The following is a 7450-nucleotide window of genomic DNA, read 5'->3' as shown; positions in this document are numbered from 1 at the left end:
GAGCTGCATGACCAGCTGGACAAAATGTGGCATTTGCTCTACTCAGCACAAACGCACATTTCTGGTGCAGTGGTCTTCACAACGGGTTATACTCAGATCCCTGCAGTTGTGGCCCGTTTATGCCCCTCCTCTACACTTTGCATTTAAAGCCCTGTTGATACATGCAGTGCCCATCCCTGGTCTCCTGAACTGTGGAGCAGATTTGCCTACCCATTAGGGGGAGTAGAGACTTTGGGATATTTGGGTAAGACAAGGTGGACCAGTTCGCCTCCCTAGAGACCATGCACTGGTACGTCTCTTGTACTTCATGACTGAGGCTCCAATAAGCTTGGATGCCCTAGCACACAAATGTGTATCAAACGCAAGTATGCGTTTCCTCCCCTTCATTTGTTGCACCAAGTGTTGTGCAAAATTTGGGAAGGCAGGGAAACAGTGCTGTTTGTTTTTGCTGGAGTGGCCCAACAGCCCTTGGTTCTCAGAGCTGATTGAGCTTACAGGCATGATCTGGCATCCACGGCCGGAGCTGTGGAAACTTAATGTTTGGTCCCTAAACAGGGCTTGTTTGACACAAATGGACTGCAGCAGCCCTATAGAAGGTCAGAGCTCTCTCGATGAGGTGGCTATATGACTTAAAATATCGAGTTTTTGCTGACTTGCTGTTCCACACGGGGTGAGGGCCCAATGCATTGCTTTTTGCATATGATGCTTCGTTTTTTGCAAGAGAGCTTTGATGTTGGACTCATTCTATCCACGCTCAAAATGTATGTTGCTGCTATGCAAACTGTTATGCCTACTTTTGGGCAGTTTCTCAGTTGCTAAGCACCTTTTGGTCATTACATTCTTGCAGGGACCAAGACAGCTAAGACCCTCTTGCTCCCCTACCGTCCTGTTCTTGGACCTGGTGCTTTTGCTTATCCTTGTTGCTTGTGCTAAATGCACTTAAGTTTGTGTGTAGTCTATTTGAAGACTGCACTGTTGGTTTTAAAACTTGTGTATTTCTGTTTTTATTATTCACTACCCTGTTGTTTAGTGACATTACATTATTCTGAAGATCATTGACCATTCTGAACTCTTTCCCACCAAGGTGTGGGTGAGTATTTCTGTACAATGTTTTAACTGCCCTGCATGGAGTGTCACTGTTATATTTCCAAACTATACATGGTTGTTGAATTCTTTATTTTCCTTCCTATTTTTCAATTTGAAGGGGAGACTATGTCATTGCCTTGAACTACCCTAAATGACTAGAAGGCATTGCCTTGTGCATGTGAATCAGTAGCATGGTGCTATGGTATACGGTTCCCATAGCGTCAACATCAAAGTGAAAAGTCTCTGTTATAATTCTAACCTTGGTTCCCCCGAGACACTGCGTACACTAGCCACACTTCCCATCAGTTGAAAAATGCTGATGAAATTGCACTGTGATCTGGTAAATATGCACACAATGGCACATGTGTAGGTAAAACCGTAGTAATACACCATGGTTTATAAGGGATTTTATTTGGGGGGGGGGGGGGGGGTCATGGCTTTAAAAACCATACTTGTATCACAAATTAACCATTTTGTTACTGTAGTAACCATGTTTTTTGGCAGAATGATTATGATTTGCATTACCATAGTTTTGGTTTTCCTGTATTATTACTATGGTTTTACTACAAATACCATAGTTGTAATATGGTAACTGTAGTAAAACCATGTTTAATTTTCAGGATGCATTAAGATATTGTGAGTGAACCCAAAATAATTCAGAGGAAACCCAACATAATTGCGAGTGAACGCAGATCTTATTGCAAGGAAATGCAAATGATTGTGAGGGAAAGCAAAACTTTTCTGTGAGTTCACTGTCCTCTTAAAAAGGCATTAATTAAAGTATCAAATCAAATGTAATATATTTTAAAGAAATATAGCAGAACCGCACTTTTCAAGCAAACATTTCACAAAAAAAATTTGTTAGGCTGCAATGATAAACAGCGTTCAAATTATGACAAAGTATTTTGATGGTTGTCAAACTTTAGAGGAACATGTCCATAGTTAATGTGACGAACTACACCTGTGGTTACTCTGCTTGAACATCTTTGAATTTGAGGGGAATCGACTTCATACATTCACTAAAATACACCTTGACACCAGTTGCTTAAAAGTCACCATGAAAATGGCTCAAAAAGTGAGGTTAGTTCTCAAAAAGATCTAGCATAATTTGATGCCAGATGCCCGGCTTTTATATTTTGTTACAATGACATTCAGACATTAAAGTGTCCAAATACCTTTTTGGGTCAGATGGGCCACTGTAAATAAATAATTCTAAAAATCTGTCGGGACATGTGTGATAGTTTAAACCACTGAAAAGGGCTCAAGTGGTCTCAAATGTTTATTTCTTAATTCTTTTTTCACTCTTCACAGCATAAAAACACCTTGACTGACAAACTGCGCCTGGTGCAGGAACAACATTTCTGCAAAGCTCTCAACCAACTCAGACGGATGCACAGTGTGAGACAGACAAACCCCATACCTGGCAGGTGTGTGTGTGTGTGTGTGGGTTTAGCGTTGGTGGTGCCTGAATGCAGCGTTTTTATCTGGCTCAGTGATGCGGAAGAGGAAGCCTTGAGATGCAGCGTGCTGTTGTGTTGAGCTGACTTCCTGAAAATAGAGACACAGCGCACACCCTGACATAATGTCCATGACCAGATCAGATCTGTGCAAACATTCCAGAACATGAATGCTTTGTCATTTCCTCTTAAATACAGAGACAAAGGAAACAATAAGCATTAGATGCTCTGAATTTTAAAGGTGCCCTAGTATTATTACAACGTAAAGCCTGATAACGTCTTTAATCCTATAATGGATCTGTTGGATTTGGGATTCAGGGGTAAATTGTTTCTGCGGGTGGAGTGACTGTGTGAAAGCACGACCCCATGTTGAGCGGGATGAGCGATTTCTGCTGCATCTGAAGAGTCCTTCACTCTGGGAAGGGTGACCGTGAGAGCAGCTGTCTCCACCTCACCTGCTGCTGCTGCTGCTGCGAATGTGAATGACTGCTTTGGAAAAACTCAAAACCAATAGGGCTGAAATTGCTTTAGATTGATGACATAAGGCTTGTAGTCTTTTGCTGCCCAGAATCACACATCTATCCTGACAGCACAATATAATTCAAGGGCACTTTAAAAGTGACCTCTACAGTACTAAAGGAACCTCTCTGTAAACAGCTGAATACAGTAGTGTGAGGTCCATATTTGTAATTGCTAAAGATGGAGGCCAAAAACTTAACCAATTGAACCAAATATTTGTGGGGGGTGGGGATGGAGGGTGCAAATTTTAAATAAATCAGTTATTGACCAACCCATCTTGATCGATCAATAATCTGAATATTGAGGGGACATGCACCCTTAGTTACATCTGTGCCTGAATGTCATTCATTGTGTTCTCAAATACAATATCTCATTATTAATTTAAGTGCAACATAACTACTAAAGAATGGTGACCCCCATGGTACCTAGTTCAGTGGTTGTATCAGATAATAATACTGCAGTTTGATAAGTACCATAGTACTATTTCATAATTATATTCATATAACATGGTTTTTAAATTGTACTGTAAGGCACTTTAAAGAACACCATGATATTACCATCAATGTCCAAAAACAGCTATGTCAGTTTTAAGGTTAAAGGGAGTATGTGATCATACCTTTCATTTATTTTATTTAACTCTTATGTGTCCATTTAAAAAAGTTACTCAGAGGTCCTTAGAGGACAAAAATGTCTGTATCAAAAAAATGCCATAATAATATTATATATTAATATAATTTTCATGTTTCAATTAGTACATTTTCAAACCAACATCTTTCCTGATCATAACAACCAAATATTCATTCATTTTTAGTATTTTAACCCTTTAAATTACAGTTTATTTATATAATGCCACTGTTAAAAAATTATTATTATTTTCCATATACTAAATGCAAAGGGGAAAATATTTTTGGCCATTATCACAGTCTGGGATATGTCAGTTATTAGTCACAACACTGATTTTGATGCATTATTATTTATTGTACAGTGTCATATAAAAAATCACACTCAGTACCTTAGAGGACAAAAATGTCAGCGTCAAAGAACTGCCATAAAAATATAATATATTAATATTATTTTATATTATTTAAAAATGACTTTTTTTAACCAGCATCAGTCCTGATAATAACTACCACATATTCATTCATGTTTAGGATTTTAACCCTTTAAATGCCAGTTTGTTTACATAATACCACTGTTGTTATTTTACACACAAAAAATGTCTCAATTCACACATACATCACACCCACACAATTTTAGCTGCATCACTTATTCAATTGACCTGCAGTGCTCTATAATACAGCAAGCAGACAATAGGTAAAAAGCATGTATTTGCTCCTTAGGTTAAACATGAGAAAAATGGCGCCATCTGGTGGAAAATATAAAACATTTACATTTTGAAGCCAGGGCTCCAGAATGAAAGTATAATATCATAGAATTAATGATTTTATGCTTTAATGGAACTGGGATCAAATACTGCAGTTTTAATGGGTTTCAATGGGAACATGTTTGTCCTTAAAGTCCTGGGTGTAACTATTTTGTGTACACAGTGTATTATAGGAACTGAGGTTGAAATATCAAAATTCCCCAAAAAATACACACATTTGGCAAAATGTATGCCGTTGGCATTAACACAGCCAAAAAGACAAAAATGTACCGAAGGTCGCACAAGGGATAATCTTCTTCTTTCTTTCTTTTTTATTGCTGATGAATCCAGCTGTATAGAGATCTCAGACGAGCTAAAACTCAATCGGATAGAGCCGTCAGTCACACGATCACTGCAGAGTGCAGAGATTAGCAGTAGTGGACCGCAGTACTTTATCCAAACACAACTCAACCCTCTGCGCTAGAAATTATAGACGAGAGGCACGTCGTGTCGTTTTTGAGCCGAGATTCGAGGGATTTTTCACTAAGCACCTGTTGGCGCGTGTGTTTATCTGAGCTGGAGCCTCCGCGCGCCACAAACATGACAGTGTACTGAAAGAAAGAGACTCTGGAATGACTGAGTTTTCGAAACAGTAGCGACAAAAGTGTCTAAGAACAATACCTAACATAACATAACAATGAATACCCTTTTTTCTCGTATAAATTATATATGCAACAATAAATTATTAAACACACGTTGTACGTATTAAATTGGATTAAAACCAAAAATAATATATAAATAATTAAGTAATGTACAAAAATAGCATGACAGTATTCCACAGCTACACAGACTAAACGAAATAGTAAACTTTAACAACCACCTCAGAGAATAAATAAAATGCCCATGCTATACACATGCAAATTTCCAAGTAGGCATACATTAATGTATCGCAGTTGCTCTGACGCGAGCATCAGACACGGGAAGAATAATAGACAGCATTCACCGGCCACTTCAGAACAATCACGGCATCATACCCCATGACCCGCATGCTACTTTTCAGAAAGATCCACACACAGGGTATTGTCTATGAGCAAAAAGACTAGAAATAAAGAATTAATCAGAATGTCATGTGCACAGATAAGATCACAGCGTTTGTATATTGAAGTGAACACATGAGGCTGTAACCTGAATATGTGATGCTTTGCTCCTCTTTTTAAAATGTTGGACTATGCAGATAAACTGTGGGCCAGTAAAATGCACCTGACTCTGGATTTCGACATAATGAACAATGGACAATTTAAAAAGTGTTTAAATTCTAGACCTGTGCGTTTCCACAAAGTCTTTAGTGTAACTAAAAAGCAATGCACACACACCAAATATAAAGACATTTTTTGTTTTAGGAGTAAATTAAAGAGCAAACTGAGGAAAAGCAAGTAAAAATCCCATCCTCTAAGATCCCTGTATTTATCATCCCATCAAACATCTGTCAGATTTGTCGCTTTGTTTTGCGCCAAATGCGCCACCAGCATGTATTTCACCCGTCGATTTTTATCAATGATTTAATTACATAAACAGCAACAACAAAGCGGTATTCTGCTATAGCATGAAAATAGATGAGGACATATTCTTCAACCAGCCAGCATTTGGTTCGACACTAGAATTATTTAACATGCTTGAACATGTCAACGAACATAACTGACATTTGTTTTATTGTCAAAATTATGAAGTGCGCAAATACACTGTAATGCCGGTCTCAAAACAGTTGCAAAGACAGAGGCATTTAACCACAAAACCAACCTGCATATTCCCTTGAGAAGTGGCACGATTTGCAAAAACGATGGATTTAACTGAGACGCGAGTTAATATTTGTTTTGTCTCTCTTTGAATTGTTAGAGGGAGGAAACCAGCCCGTTTGGGGTGATCAAGTGAAGGACCTGTAGTAGAGAGGGATTTAAAATGAGCCAGATTAGTTAATTATCCACAAACCTCTTAAGGGTGGGGACAAATTAATCCCAACGACAACCGACAAAAAATTCTCCTCTCTTGCCTCTGTAAGAATATAGAGGTTTTGGAGTCGACCAGACCCTTGTCCTAATGAATAGGCCCGAATTAATCATTCATCTTGTGTTGTTTAACGCTGTGATGGATGTATATCGTCATTCAAGACAATAGATGCACAGCGTTTTGTTCTTACCAAATAAATCACTCACATTGTTTAAGGTACATTGGTCAATCTAATGACTTGTAATAGGCTCCCAATTACCTCAGAAAGGAGCTCTCCTGGCACCAGACTTACTGTTTTTTTATACAATTCAAAAATTATACATCATTATTATTTATTCTACACTCTTAAAAATAAAGGTTCCAAAAAATGTGTTTCACAGCAATGCCATAGAAGAACCATTTTTGGTACCCCAAATAACATTTTAGTGAAATGAACTCAAAAGAACCATTTTGAATAACATTTTTCCAATCTAAAAATTTTTTTTTCCCATTACTAAGAACATTTTGTGCATTGGAAAGTTTCCATAGACGTTAAAGGTTCTTTATGATAAAGAAGTGATCTAAGCTCCTATTAGTTGGATACGATGCAATAAACAAAAATGGTTAGGAAAATTGCGGTGTAGGATAACTTACTGATTTGTAAATGAAGGAACAGTTAAAAAAAACAAAAATAAATAAATAAATAAATAAAGGTTTAATAAATATACAAAGTCAACCCATCTTAAAAGAACTGCACAGTTTAATGCGTTTAATAAATATAGTCCATTTAACTCCCATTTCGAAACTACTCTAGGTGAAATCAATATGGGCTATTCATCATTTATATATTATTTGGGAGTCTCATCTTTGACACATTATGCCTGAACTGTTGAGAAATATGAAACAGTCTACAGCTTCGATGCCACAATTGTATTTCATTACACGGGCACGCAGTGCATGTGCATGCATCTATGAATCTAAAAATGTATCTTAGACCTCTATGAGCCTCGGGCCAATTTCTTTATGCTGAGCAGCCGTTTAA

The sequence above is a fragment of the Xyrauchen texanus genome, chromosome 14 (genome assembly GCF_025860055.1).
Source record: "Xyrauchen texanus isolate HMW12.3.18 chromosome 14, RBS_HiC_50CHRs, whole genome shotgun sequence".
NCBI lineage: Eukaryota > Metazoa > Chordata > Actinopteri > Cypriniformes > Catostomidae > Xyrauchen > Xyrauchen texanus.
The sequence above is the reverse complement of the archived record's forward strand: the minus strand, read 5'-3'. Positions refer to the sequence as shown.